The following is a 16,078-nucleotide window of genomic DNA, read 5'->3' on the forward strand; positions in this document are numbered from 1 at the left end:
ACCCCTCACCAAAACCCAAATCTACTGGCACCTTCATCTTAGACTTCCCCACCTCCAGAACTTTGAGAAAATACATTTCTGTTGTTTAAGCCACTCAGCCTAACCAGTACATGACCAATGATCTTCCTCTTGTTTAGCAGCAAATATTAAATATTTTCATTCAGCTATTCATTTGTTTCATTCAACCATTATTTCTGAAACACCTATCCTGTGCTATGAAGTACTGATAATGGATTAGGTACTGAGCTAGGAGATGGAGATTTTTGCTTTCATGGGCTCGCATTTTGTAGAGCAGAGGTTCATGAGCCAGCACCCCTGAAATATTTGTTATTTCCTGAAGCTCCATGCTCTCTTCCAACTCCATGTCTTGGCACAGTTGTTCCCATTGGTACACTTTTGTTAACCTGCCCCACCCAACAGTCTATCTTGAAAGTTCCTGTTTATCTTTCAAGACTCGGCTCAGATATTACTTCCTTCCCTAATCCTTCCTAGATATGCCTTTTCTGCGTTTATATTGAAAAACTAAGCCTTAGAAAATTTAAACAACTTGCCAAAGGTTATATAACCATTAAGTTTAAGAGCAGGAATGCAATCCCAGGTAAGTATGGCTTTATCTTGGCTCCTGTGTAGACTAACAGAACATCGGAGTTATATAATGGAGAGAACACACTGGGCTGGGAGCCAAATGCCAGATCTATTTCATGTCATCTATGTAACATTGGGTAAGTCATGTAAAATTCTCAAGCCTCAGTTTTTTTTAATCTATAAAACAGGGATGAGAAAGTTATCTCACAGGATAGTTGTGAGAATTAAAATATGACATTTAATTAGAAATCATGTAGCAAAGTGCTTAGCTCAATGAATATTTATTAGGAAAAGATATTTTAGTCTTCCTAGGCCTGATCATATACGCCCATGAAGCTCTTGTTTTTGTGTAAAACACTTTCTTTCTCTTGTGTGCATGCTTCAAATGCTCACTCGTTAGTCAACAGCAGCTTCTGGGTAATTGTCTTGAGGATCTGAGGTTAGATCAGTAGCTTTCTAGCTAAAAATGTCTCCCAGAGGAGCAGAAGCATATTTCCATATCGGCTTCTAAGTCGCCTATGTTTTTGATTACAGCTGTGTGAAATGAATGGAAAAAGACTGAAATGATTAAGTAACTCTGCTGCTCTCCATTGGTGATGGGGAGTGAACTTGACAGGAGACGAGCAGACAAAGTCCTAGGATTCCAAAGAATTTTAATAGGCAACTGAATGTTAATAATTGTCAGAGCAAGACTCAGATGATCACATCAAATCCTCACGGGCATCTTATGTTATTTCCTCTACATCTTACACATGTGCGAGACAACTAATAACATGGCCGGTGTACCACGATGCAGCCCAGAACTATGAATTTGACGAGGACATGGTTGATGATATTCCTTCTCTAAATACGATCCTCAGACCAGAAGCATCAGTGTCACTTGGGAAGTTGTTAGAAATACATTTTCAGGGCCCCACTCCAGACCTACTGCACCACAGGCTGTGTTTCTAAAAGATCCCCAGGTGATTCTCAGCTTCATTAAAGTCCAAAAAGTAATGAATTAACCATTGATGACAAAGCATATGTGCTCAGATCTACACGATGGCAATAGACGGTTTTAACTTCCTTGCCGTGTGTCTCTGGGCAAGCTGCTTAACCTCTCTGACTCTATTTTCTCATTTATAAACTAGAGATAATAGTAGTTCCTCCCTCACAGGGTTTTTCAAAGTAAGTGTGCCATAAATAAATGTAAAGCCCTTAGGATAGTACTTGCTGCATAGGAAGACAGCAAAGTATTCTTGTTTTACAAGTGATAATAATAGTAATAATAGATCTTAAAAGACTCATCCAAGTCACACAGTTAAAGTAGAAACAGAAAATTATAAGCCTGAAAATAATTGAAGACAGAGGCCACCAATTTTTGTTCCTGTCAATGAAGAACTTGAAGAACTTCGAAGGAGGGGAAATATTGATACAGTGGCTTTGAGTAGATCATCTCTGGGGCAGCCATGACTGACATCTTATCAGGTAGATCAGAAAAGGTCAGTAAATATCTGACATACCTATTGCATACCAAAATTTAAGTTAAATTATTATTTATTCTATCTCTTATCATCATAAACCTGAGTTTTTCCAAGTCTGTTTGCTAGGAAAGGCTGGCAGACTCCCAGTAAAATGGAAATGTCTGTATTAATAATTCTAGTGACTGTTACCTTATAACTTTGGGATTAGAATAAGTTTGTGATAACAACGTTTACAAGAATATTTGCCATAGATAACTCTATTTGTTCACCTATGTTTATTATTGGAATTTGATTTTATTCTCAAAAACTGTTGATGACAATCTACTATTACATCTCTGATTTGGCTGTATACAATTGGACAAGTGTAAAATGACTCTGCAGATATCTTTAAAATTAGGAATCCAGATAAAAGCATATGCGGGTGAGGTTTTTTTGGTAAAATGTATTTTACAAGTAAAAGAAATTAAACAATTTGAAATGTACTTTGTGGAATATAAATTTGTCACAATTAGAGTGATCATGTCACAATTTAGTTGGGCAGAAGGACAGGGGCATACCAAGGTTATGTAAAATGATTCACATTAGAACTTCTAATTGTGTGGAATTAAGAAAATTTGGCTAGGTGGAGTGGCTCATGCCTGTAATCCCAGCACTTTAGAAGGCCAAGGTGGGTGGATCGCTTGAGCCCAGGAATTTGAGAACAGCCTGGGCAACATGGTGAAACCTTGTCTCTACAAAAAGTTAGCCAGGTGTTGTGGTGCATGCCTGTAGTTCCAGCTACTCAGGAGGCTGAGGTGGTAGGATTAACTAAGCCTGGGAGGCAGAGGTTGTAGTAAGCCAAAATTGCATCACTGCACTCCAGCCTGGGCCACAGAGTAAGACTCTGTCTCACACACACACACACACGCACACACACACACACACAAAGATAAAATAAAATAATGAAGTAAAAGAAAAAGAAAAAATTTAAGTAGACTATGATGAAAGATAGCAAGCATTTATATTATATCATTCAATTAGAGCACCGTCTGAGTTAATGTTTTATGAGATTGCAGTTTTCAACTGTAGAGGATTACTTGATCATATTTGCTGTTTAACTTTCCTCCCTCATTAATCTATGGTTAACTGAAGTAGATTATTTGTTTTCTATTTGATCTAAATATGTCTTTTATAATCGTCTCCATCTTTATAAACATAATTAATTCCTTCAAGTGTCCAGGTGGTAAATTCTCTCCTACATCTACTTCTATATATAGAGAGAGAGGGAGAGAGCTGGCAAGGAAAGAAAAGAGACAGTAATGTATTGCTTAATGAAGGGGAGAATTCTGAGATTTTGTCATTTTGTAAACATCGTAGAGTGGACTTACACAAACCTAGATGGTATAGCCTATTGTTCCTAGGCTACAAACCTGTACAGCATGCTGTACTGAATACTATAGGCAGTTGTAACACAATGGTTGGTATTTGTATATGTAAACATAGAAACGATACAGTAAAAATATGGCATAAAAGATAAAAACTGGTGCACCTGTGTAGTGCACGTAACATGCATGGAGGACTAGAAGATGCTCTGGGTGAGTCAGTGAGTGAGCGGTGAGTGAATGTGAAGGCCTAGGACATTACCCTACTGAATACTTTATGAACACTGTACACTTAGGCTACACTATAAACACAAATTTTTCTTTCTTCAATAATAAATTAACTTCAGCTTGCTGTAACTTTTTTTTACTTTATAAAGTTTATAAGGTAGGTTCGTTAATACCAGCATCACCACAAACATGGGAGTAATGCATTGTGCTACGATGTTATTATGGCTATGACTTCCGTAGGTGATGGAAGTTTTTCAACTCCATTATATTCTTATGAGGCCACTGGCATATGTGCAGTTTGACATTGACTGGAAGGTCACTGTGCAGTACACGACTGAATATACACATACACATAGTAACAATTTGGATATTAAACAGGGGAGATGATATAGATTATTGGGCAGAGAGCATAGTGGCATTGGATCCTTTGCTGATGATATTTGCATAAAGTAATTAAATCTGCCCCTGAGAAATAAACTTCCTTTGCCGATAGGAAGAAAATCTTTCTCATCAGACAGGTTTTCCTGTATCAGGGTTTACTCAGTTTGAACTGCTCAGGTATTATAATGCTGAAGCTTTCTCTTTCAATTACTTGGGCAAACTAGAATAACTTTCCTGCATACAGAAATGTATTTTGTTTTAAATGCTCAAAGTCTAATTAATCAGAATGTCAGTGCTCATTTGTATAGGTGAAACCAGGGGAGACGAGGGGGAAGGAAATTATCACAGTTGTCTTCGTTCCTTGGTGCTAACAGATTTAAAATGTCACCTTTGCTGCAAACTCTGTACCTCTGTAATGACAGAGAGGACGCACAGCTGTGTGCCTTGGTTCTCTTGTGGGAACCAAGATGCCTTTCGTCAAGGCATCTGTAGCATCTATTGTGAGGGTGAAGGAGCTGATTCATTTAATGACACATTGGTTTGAGACATCATTTGCCAACCCCACTGAGAAAAATAAGAACTTAACCAGCACATGGGCACCATGTGAGCTTTTCCCTTTTTGTGTCCCTTTTCTTTATTGTTCAGCGCCCACCCCTTTCTTGGTAGGCAGAGGGGATATATATAGAGAGAAGGGGTGTGGGACACAAAGGCTGGTATAGAATGTGGAACATCTGTAGTATATTATTTCAAAGCACAGCATAATGGTTTGTTAGGAATCAAAGAATAGAAACGAAAATGTTCAGTGGCATAACCAAATAGAATGGTGCAAGAGGAGAAGGCACATAAAAGGAAAAGAGAAACTCTCAGCACTATTTGAATGGGCCGTTTAATGTTTGTGCTTAAGTTCTTCTGCTGTAGCTGTTCTACCGGAGGCAGGGTGGCCTTCCACGGGATGACCAGCATGTGCCTATTGTTAAAGTGAACTAAATGTGGCCTGAGAAGGACTCCGTACTTCTATATTTGAGTCCTTGTGGACCAGTGGCAACCTAACTTAATAGCTAGACAAGATTGAAAATCTAACTTAGGAATATGTGTCTGTAACAATCGCTGAGTCCTGTCCAATCACAGCAGACATATTTCAACCACTCATACACTGCTGGAGTGTTCAAACTGTGTTTAAATGAGGCAAACGCCAACCTGTAACTAATCCAGCTGTTTCTGTGCCTCACTTCCAATTTCTGTACATCACTTCCCTTTTTTTCTACAAATTTCTTCTGACCACAAGGCATCCCTGGAGTCTCCCTGAATCTGCTATGATTCTGGAGGCTGTCCGATTTGCAGATCATTCATTGCTCAGTTAAACACCTTTCAATTTAATTCGGCTAACGTTTTTCTTGTAACACTATTCTAGTGTCTTTCCACCCCTTTGGTTACAACAAAATCTAGCAATGGCGAAGGGATATGAGGGAGACACAGGGACTAGTTTGAATATTTTGAGATAAACTTGATAAACAGAAAATTTGAATATATTTGTATGAATTATTCATTTGGCAGAAATAGAGATGGGGATTTATTATAACACATTTATATAGAGCCATTTTCTACAAGGACTATGTCTTCTTTGTCTTTGTATAAAGTTGCTAATAATCTTATTTGTTAATCTGAATGACACACTCTGTTTACTCTTTGTATATTTTTGTGCTTAACATTGATGTTAACGTTAGTCACCTTGTAAAAACATACATTACTTCTATATAATTGGCTCCTATCTCTAAGCATCTCTAAATATTCTGTGTATCTTCCTCATTTGTTTGAGTAAAAATTTACTAGTGAAAATAGAAAAACAGAAGGACAAAGAAATAAAGCTTCTTGCCTGCGTAGATCTTTGGTCAGATGACAGGTGTGTGATTTTGAAACACTTCTTAAAATGTTTTGTGTGTGTGTGTGTGTGTGTGTGTGTGTGTGTGTGTGTGGTGGAGAGCATTTACAGATCTTCAAGAAGAAACTTACCTGTTAAAATAACGATAACAATAATTCTAACACTTAAGAAAGGTGACGTTGTGGGGAAACTGGGCCACATATGTTACAGTCCTCTAATTGGTTTTCTATTTTTGAAGAATTATCTAGTAATATGTATTTATTGTGTGTTAAGAATTTTTAAATATTCAAACAATTTGTCAAGTTAATTCCACTCCAGAAAATGTTTGCTTATTTGGTGTCAAACAAGAAATTGAGGTCATTTATATTAAAAGTATGTCATAGAGCAGGGTGCAGTGATGCCCGCCTGTAGTCCCAGCTACTTGGGAGGCTGAGATGGGAGGATTGCTTGAGGTCAGGAGTTCAAGGCTGTCACGCCTGTGCCACTTCACTCTAGCCTGGGCAGCATTTTATTTCATGACATATATATATATATATATATATATATATATATATATATATATATAAAATAAACAAAAGAACTCAAAGATTTAAAAAGAGAGTTTCGAACTACCCAGAAGAGCTAGCATTGGAGAAAACAAATCAGACAAAAAAAAAAAATTGTAAAAAAGTAGGTTCAGCCTTGAGATCATGGATGCCCCATTTACCCTGATGTGATTGTTATACATTGTATGCCTGTATCAAAATATCCCATATACACCTACTATGTACCCATGAAAATTAAAAATAATTGTTTTGAAAAAAGTAGTTCAGAAAAGTGCATAAAAATAGTGGCCAAAAATGCAATTACTTTTGCACCAACCTAAGATTAAAGATAATGAAAACTGGGAAAACCAAAAATTTCCCTGGAGAGCAAATAAACTCACTGATGAAATACTATTCAAGACACGTTTTGGAAACATGGTAACACATAGAAAGATGTGTGCAAGAAATGATGTTAAATGATTAAAATAGAATACAAAGTAATGTGGACACAAGTCAGAACTATGTTGATATATATGTAAACATGCTATTAAATGTGAGGTAAAATAGTTTAATGTTTATTAAGCCTATTATAAAAAAACACTCAGGTTCAACATTGTCTTTGGATCTTCATTTCCTTATAAAGGCTCTTGTGTCAAATTACTCTTTATTCACATTTCAGAATTAGAGCTTTGGAGAAGTAATCAAAGGAAATTGACTTCGTAGTAATTAAGGTAAATAAATAAATTATTTATATTAAATAAATTTGTGTGTTTTTCTCCTATTGATCTATCTTTATTAGCTTGACTTTTTTTTTTCAGAACCAGCTAGGGACCCTAAGAGGGTTGAGAAAAACCTTTTCTACCCTTACAGTATCATCAAAAGTGATTTCTGTGGCCAGTGAATGCCAAGTCAGTAAAACGCATATTTGGAAATCAACCAACAGGAAATCCTGAAACTATATGTTGGTTTTCACTTTTTTTTCTCCCTTGAGTTTGTTTTTAATCGTGAGCTTTAATTTAATTTTTTCCTGGTGTATATAAACGGCACAAATGTTTGGTATCAATCCAATTTTTATGTGAAAACTGCAAACCCATGTACGGTACCCTCATCTCAAAAGAGAAGCACAAGACTACATTTGACTGGTACAACCTTTCTGTGGATCCTCTGGTGGGAAATCTCTTTCATTTTCACACTTTCCTATGCCTAGGTTGTCCAACTGGTTACTACCTCTCCTCTTCACCTGATTATACCTGATTACTGCTGACTCGATGGGCAGGGAGAGTCGCTGACTCCTGACAGAATGACTCTGTCATTTCTTGTAAGTTACTGGGAATCCCTCTCTGAAGACTGCCTGCTTGTTCTCTGGGGACTAGTTAGTCCTTATTTCCCTTCTGGGATACAGAGGGGAAGGTTATTTGTATTAAGCAAACATCTCTGAGAAACAACCCTCTCTGCAACATAGAGACCACAAGGAAAAGTGCAACATTGAAAGAATAGGGACTATGAATTGTTTTGAGTAGACAGAAATTTCTGCAAATGTATCTCTATCTTTCGCTCTTAAAAAAAAAATCTACTGAGTGTAGAAAAAGCTTCCTTCTTGACTCCTAATCCCCACCTTCTCAATAATGTTTCGAGTGTATTCCTACAAATTTATTTTTTGTATGCCTAATTTTTTAAAAAACAAAAAAAACCTGGATTTGTACTTCATGTATTTCTTTTAAAATTGTTTTTCAATTAATCTATAGTGGATATTTTATTTTTGTATCTATATATAGAGATCTAGTTTCTTTTTGTGACTGCATAGTACAGATCAGTGCTATCTAAGAGAAATATAGTCCAAGGTTCAAATGCAAGTCACATATGCAATTTTATGTATTCTAATAGCTACATTAAAAAGGTTAAAAAGGTGAAATTAATTTTAGTAATATATTTAGGCCAGTATACCCAGAATATTATTACTGCTACATTCAATCAACATAAAAGTTAATGAAATATTTTTACCTTTTGTTTCATATCTTCAAAATCCACTGTGTACTCAATTCAGACTAGCCTCATTTCAAGTGGTTAGTAGCTACTGTATTGGAGAGCACAGGAAGAAATGTACTAGTGCTAGAAAAAGAACTAGTTTCCTAATGAGGAACATACCAATGCTTATTAATATGAACAATTAAACAAAAACATTCTTTTGACATATCTTGAGGACTTACAGCAGTGGTTTTCCAGGATGAATTCATAGAGGTGAAAAATGCTGGGCCGAAGGGACAGAACATATCCAATTTTAATAGAGTTGGCTCCAAAAAAGACTCAAAAAAGACTCTCAACAACAGTGTTAGAGGATCCATTTCCTCACAGACTCACCAATGATAGATATTCTTTTTTTTTTTTGAGACAGAGTCTCGCTCTGTCACCCAGGCTGGAGTGCAGTGGTGTGATCTCGGCTCACTGCAAGTTCCGCCTCCTTGGTTCATGCCATTCTCCTGCCTCAGCCTCCCGAGTAGCTCAGACTATAGGCGCCCACCACCGCGCCCGGCTAATTTTCTGTATTTTTAGTAGAGACAGGGTTTTCACCGTGTTAGCCAGGATGGTCTCCATCGCCTGACCTCGTGATCCGCCCGCCTCAGCCTCCCAGAGTGCTGGGATTACAGGCGTGCAATGATGGATATTCTAATTATAGTTTTCAATCTGATTGGTAAAAATCTTACCATGGTTCGGTAAGTTCTGGGATTGAAAACTGGAATTTCTTCTGTAGAATGCCTGTTGAGCTTGAATTTTTCTCTGGGTTAATTGACCCAGGTACTAACCCTTCATTCTGTGCCTAGGTTGTGGAGAATCCCCTCCTGTTACATGAGGGAGCTCCTTACAATTACATCTGGGGACTGGAATCAGAGCCCCTGTTCTTCAGCCCGGGGCAGGGAATGAGAGCAGTCCTCAAACTTTCGGTTCAATAGGCAGAAATCGACACTGGCACAGACACTATCATTCCAAATTCCTCATTTTTGTAAAGGTTAGCCAGAAACACAAAGTAACCATCTATTTTTTTTGTGTTCTTTGGATATAAGATACATCTCTGCTACCAAGAAAGAGACTGCAACAAAGCACAGCTTTATTGGGAGTACATGTAAATGAGGAGACCTTAATTACCATAAAATCAATTTCCTTTGATTACTTCCCCAAAGCTCTAGTTCTCAAATGTGAATTAAGAGTAATTTGAATAGAATGAATAGAATGTGTAAATAGACAACAACATCAGAAGGAAATTGAAGGTTGAATCTAGGAAAGAAATGGCTCAGGTTAAAAGGAAAAATGAGGAGAGTTAGAGGGGCAGAATCAGGAGCTTCTGTTTCATGACAGGTATGATTAGCCCTCCATGGACTTCCTCTCTTCTTCCCAGAGACTCATTTCCTTAACTAAGTTCCTTCTTTGAGCCCTGGTGTTCTCTTCTAACCGTGTAACTGTGTCCAGAATTGGTGGGTTCTTCGTCTCACTGACTTCAAGAATGAAGCCAGAACCGTGAGTTTTACAGTTCTTAAAGATGGTGTGTCCGGAGTTTGTTCCTTCTGACGTTTGGACGTTTTTGGAGTTTCTTCCTTCTGGTGGGTTTGTGGTCTCGCTGGCTTCAGAAGTGAAGCTGCAGACCTTCATGGTGAGTGTTACAGCTCATAAAGGCAGTGCAGACCCAAAGAGTGAGCAGCAGCAAGATTTGTTGCAAAGAGCGAAGGAACAATGCTTCCACAGTGTGAAAGGGGACCCGAGCAGGTTGCCTGGGCAGCCTGCCTTTATTCCCTTATCTGGCCCCGCTCACATTCTGCTGATTGGTCCATTTTACAGAGAGCTGATTGGTCCATTTTGACAGGGTGCCAATTGGTGCGTTTACAATCCCTGAGCTAGACACAGAGTGCTGATTGGTGCGTTTACAATCCCTGAGCTAGACACAGAGTGCTGATTGGTGCATTTACAATCATCTAGCTAGACATAAAAGTTCTCCAAGCCCCCACTAGATTAACTAGACACAGAGCACTGATTGGTCCATTTACAAACCTTGAGCTAGACACAGAGTGCTGATTGGTGTATCCACAATCCTCCAGCTAGACATAAAGGTACTCCAAGTTCCCATTAGATTAGCTAGACACAGAGCACTGATTGGTGCATTTACAAACCTTGAGCTAGACACAGAATGCTGATTGGTGTGTTTACAAACCTTGAGCTAGGCACAGAGTGCTGATTGGTGCATATACAATCCTCCAGCTAGACATAAAAGTTCTCCAAGTCCCCACCCGACTCAGGAGCCCAGCTGGCTTTGCCTAGTGTAGGTGGCACCGGGGCCAAGGGTGGAGTTTCTCGCCAGTGCGGTCACGTGGCAGTCCAGCACCGCCCACATGCACTCCTCAGCTCTTGGGCGGTCAATGGGACCGGGCCTTGGAGCAGGGGGCGGCGCCTGTCAGGGAGGCTCCAGCCCGCAGCCGGGGCGCACCGCCCGGTGCTCAGGCATGGCAGGCTGCAGGTCCCGAGCCCTGCCCCGTGGGGAGGCGGCTGAGGCCCCGCGAGAATTCAAGTGCGGTGCAGGCAGGATGGCAGTGCTGGGGGACCTGGCACACTCTCTGTAGCTGCTGGCCCGGGTGCTAAGCCCCTCACTGCCTGGGGCTGGTGGCGCTGGCCGGCTGGGGATCCAAGTGTGCGGCCCGCGGCGCCCGTGCCCACTTGGAACTCGCACTGTCCCGTGAGCGCCGCCACCCTGCAGCCCCAGTTCCCGTCCACGCCTCTCCCTCCACACCTCTCCCTCCACACCTCCCGGCAAGCAGAGGGAGCCGGCTCCAGCCTCGGCCAGCTCAGACAGGGGCTCCCGCAGTGCAGCGGGGGGCTGAAGGGCTCCTCAAGTGTGGCCAGAGTGGGCAACGTGGTGGAGGAGGCGCTGAGAGCGAGCAAGGGCTGCCAGCACGCTGTCACCTCTCATAACTACATACATACACATACATATATATTGTATTAGTCCATTCACACTGCTATAAAGAACTACCCAAAACTGGGTAATTTATAAAGGAAAGAGGTTTCATTGCCTCACAGTTCCGCAGGGCTGAGGAGGTCACAGGAAACTTGCAATCATGGCGGAAGGGGAAGCAAACATGTCCTTGACATGGAGGCAGGAAGGAGAAGTGAGAGCTGAGCAAAGTGGGAAGCACCTTATAAAACCATCAGATCTCATGAGAACTCACTATCATGAGAATGGTATGGGGGAAAGTGCACCCATGATTCAATTATCTCCACCTGGTCCTGCCCTTGATATGTGGGGATTATTACAATTCATGATGATTTTGGGTAGGGATGCAGCCAAAACTATAATATATAATATATATTACATATTATACATATTATATATTTATATATATACACACACATAGAGAGATTTTAGAAATTGACAGTTTTGGTTTTTAATTTTCTTGCTTTTTAGGCCATTTATTTTAGATCCTGTGAATCCTACTGTCAATGTGTGTGACACCCGCAATGCCTGGGATGAAGCTGCCCATGTGGTGAGATGCAGCCTGTCGAAGCCTCTTTTCAGTGGAGTGAGAGCCAACCCCTTTTGGCTTTTCATAGACAATTGGTGAGCGGGACAAGGAGACACTGTCCTTGGATGTCTGAAAAAAAAGAAAAAGGTTGCAAAACATGTTGCCAATAAGAATGCTCTAGATAAAAGGCAGGATGAAGGAAAGTTGTCTTAATTTAAATTCTCTATTTTACTAAACCTACTCTTTAACAAATATGTTTATGTGAGGCATCAGAAGCAAATGTGTTTTGGCTTTTAAGAGAATTAAAATTGCTTCCCCTATTTTTTTATTTGTTTGCTTTGGTGGCTTTGTGACCAAAAAAATTGTTTTAATCCAAATAGCCACAATAAATAAATAAGCAAATGAATAAAATTCCCAGGTCATTTGAGAGAAAAGATTAACTGAAAAGGTAAAGTATCTCCCCCTTTTTAGTTTCAGTTAATTATAGTGTCAGGATGACTTTTTAACTTACCTAGCAATCTGGAACCTCATAGAGTCACTTGTGTTTTCAAAATTTCCATGTGAAAACATGATTGTGCCAAGTACTCCCTATTAACTTTTAGATATCATCTATAAAATCACTACAGGAAAATATGGAAATATCTGAGAGATACACAGTGGATTGCCTCAGAATAAATCGTTCCCCAAATCATTTTATGACTGCCTGAGTCAGGACTCATGGGTCAGAGTAGAGTCATAGTTAAGGTTTGCAACTGGCTTAGTACGAAGAGGGGATAAACAAACTATCCAGGCTGTTGAACTGCCCAGTTTCACTACAACTGTATTTACTTGCTGGGATCAACTGTTTTCTTTCCTATTAAGGTATTAACAGCCACTGATAATGGAAGCCAGGGCCCGCTAGAAATAGACCAGAGGAAATTTCCTGACTCACTTGCATAACAACAGTTCATCAGCACTGAAGCTATGTGAAGTGTGACTGCAGAGTAATGCAAGTGATTAGGTTTCTCTGCACAACAAAACTCTTACATACAAATAAGCACTGTCCCCTTCAGGAGAGTCCTCAGGGAACCCGTATGCTTATTCCAGTGTGTGATTGGTCTGGAAGCATTTTTGGATGCCCTCTGAACAGAAAGTGCTTTTGAACACTGTTAGTGGTGACAAAGTGTGTCCTTTGAGGATGGATTAGATGGTTGGAAATGGTACATTGTATTCATAGTATACATCTGTTGTTTTTATCTACCCAGAAGCCTCTGTGCCAACTTGTGGTTGGAGAGGCTGTATTTCTTCTGTCGTTCATTCTGTCTTTGAAGGCTCTCGAGGAGAAAATACCTTTTAATATCTCTTGGGAAATGGCCACATTTTCCCCTGGCAATTGAACCCATGTCTTTCTTGAATGACTACTCCTCAGCCAGGTCTAAGTTGTTCAGGTAGGCTGACTTGACCACTAGTTCCAGAGCACAGACATGTGATGAGTCTGGCCATAGTCATTGATTCAGGGATGGACACATGACTGAAATGGCATGCTGGCATTCAGTTCTGGTACTTGGATTTTAACTGTTGGGAGGAGAATTTCTCATTCTGCTATGATATAAGCATGAAGCTACTGGCTTCCACTTGCTGCTACAAAGACAGAGCCTGCTTAAAAATGGAGCTAACATAAAAGGAAGCAAATTTAAGACCTGAGCGATGAGACCCATGGATGTGCATATGTGTGTATATCCACATAATGAGACTAAGTCTTGATTTCTGTGCCTTGATTCAGATATACTTGGAGCAGAAACTCTGCTGGGACTCTTTTGTATCATGAGCCAGTAACCTCCCTATTTGCCTAGCAGGTTGATTTGGGCTTCAATCTTGCAACCAACTGAGTCCTGACTAAACCAGCAGAATAGAGCCAGGTAAGGTTCTTCCTCAAGAAGAGAAGAAGGAAGGTATCAAGACATTTATGACAAATTCCTACTCAACACTGAGCACCTGCTAAGTGCTGGGCCTAATAGTCGAGATGCTGAGATGAACTAGTCCATTCAGGATGCTGAGGTCTTTCAGCCTAGAAGAGACTGCTTTTCTTCCTTTGCTCACGCAGACTCAGGGGACCATTCTCAAGGAGGAGTTAGTGACAGGAATGTCTTTGGCAAAGACAGCACTCTTGAATGTGGTCAGAACATGTTATTTATTTCCCAAGGTGATTAATTTTTGAAGAAGACAACAAATAGTAGAGGCTATGAATTCTATCTCTGTAAAAATAGAGTTGTTTTCCCCCTGTAGTCAGATCTCCTGTGGAACGTGAGAAAACAGGAATTTCTACGTATGGAGCAAGGACAGTATGGTTAGCACATAATACATGTGTTTATTTCAGAGCTGGGGAGAACTCCTGACCAGCGTGACACCTAACATTGGAGTGAAGGGGCAGTGGGTGAGGAGAAAGTTAACCCTGCACCAGTCCTAACTCTAGTTTTCTCAGCAGCATTTCTGTCACTTGAAGAAGGTCCTCCTTGTGTCAGCTTTTTTGGTCTTTTCTTAGGTTGAAAAGACTGGAATAATAAAATGGGGCTTTGCTCTGAAATGAGTAAGGTAGATGATATGGTTTGGCTCTGTGTCCCCACCCAATTCTCATCTTGTAGCTCCCATAATTCCCATGTGTTGTGGGAGGGACCCTGTGGGAGATAATTGAATCATGGGGGCGGGTCTTTCCCCTGCTGTTCTTGTGATAGTGAATAAGTATCCCCAGAGCTGATGGTTTTAAAAATGGAAGTTTCTCTGCACAAGCTCTTTCTCTTTTCCTGCTGCCATCTGTGTAAGATGTGACTTGTTCCTCCTTGCCTTCCACCATGATTGTGAGGCCTCCCCAGCCACATGGAACGGTAAGTCCATTAAACCTCTTTCTTTTGTAAATTGCCCAGTTTCAGGTATGTCTTTATCAGCAGCATGAAAATGGGCTAATACAGTGAGATTTCTTTGGTTGCGAGGTATGTGATCCATGCAACCAAGGAAAGGTTGTTGCAGGGCACATAGGCCAGCTATTCCTCATCATCATCATGCCCTCCTGGGCCTCATCATCTCCTGTCTCTGCCTCTCTCTGCATCTGCTCTCTACACCAAGCAACTTCTCCCCCTTCTACTGATCAGCTTCCCTTGCTGACTCATGGTTCCTGCTTCTTCATCCCTTCCACCTGCAGAGACCACAGCTCTCGGATGGACAGACTGTTCCCACTTCAGCTCCCAACTCCAACTGGCCAATTCCTTCTGTGTTTTTTAGTTCACATCCCTGAGAGGACAGACTGATTGGTCCAGTTTGTGGTTTTGAGCCAGATTACCCAGAATCACTGGCTGGCCTATGGGGTAGCTAGCTATGATCAGGATGGGGCAACATCACGTGAAGCCAACAACAGAGAAGCAGGAACCTTAGAGGTCTGGGTGACTGGGTCAGGCTCCTTGGCCGGCCCGTCCCACACAGTTTTGCCTTGTGTGCTCCTGTCTTTCCCCGCAGGCCCTGGTGAAAATAGGCTCTGAGAAGAGGCTTAGTGGCTGCCATTTTCAGGTCACCCGAATGTTCCTGTTTCTAGTGGTACTAACTCAGACAGTTTCAAAAGTTTTGTAGGAAACACAGGAAAAAAAAAATCATCTCTTCCTTAGCAAGTCAAAAGTAGAAGAAGCCATGATCAGAAAAGGCAATAGGTCATGGGAGTGGGTGGGGCATTGGCAAGCGAATCTATGAGGGGACAAAGAGAAAATAAAGGGAGTGTCTGGAGAACCAGTCTGAAACTGAGAATTATGCTCCAGGGAGGTGTTTCCATATAATGCCCTAGACTCACAGCTGCTCCTTGTGCTACCTTCCTCTGCCCACTCACAACCCAGAGCTGCATTATGTCCCATAGTCAATGTTTTAGGCACCTTATGGCCTGTATAGGCTGGTCTGGGAAACTTACCACCATTTATGACCTTGATCCTATAGAAAAATGTATTATCCTCACTGTTGGACTAACTGACTTACAAATGGACTTGTGGAGCCCAGTTGGGGCTAGAATTGGGAAGTGCCTATAAATAGGTGGCAATCTGGGACTTTTGCTTGGGAACCAACAACACTAGAGAATCAATAGCTCTCAAAAGAAGCTTCTGCTTGCCTTTTTCACCACCTACCTTGCTCCAAGGAGGAA

The sequence above is a fragment of the Pongo abelii genome, chromosome 4 (assembly GCF_028885655.2).
Source record: "Pongo abelii isolate AG06213 chromosome 4, NHGRI_mPonAbe1-v2.0_pri, whole genome shotgun sequence".
In the NCBI taxonomy this organism is placed as follows: Eukaryota; Metazoa; Chordata; class Mammalia; order Primates; family Hominidae; genus Pongo; species Pongo abelii.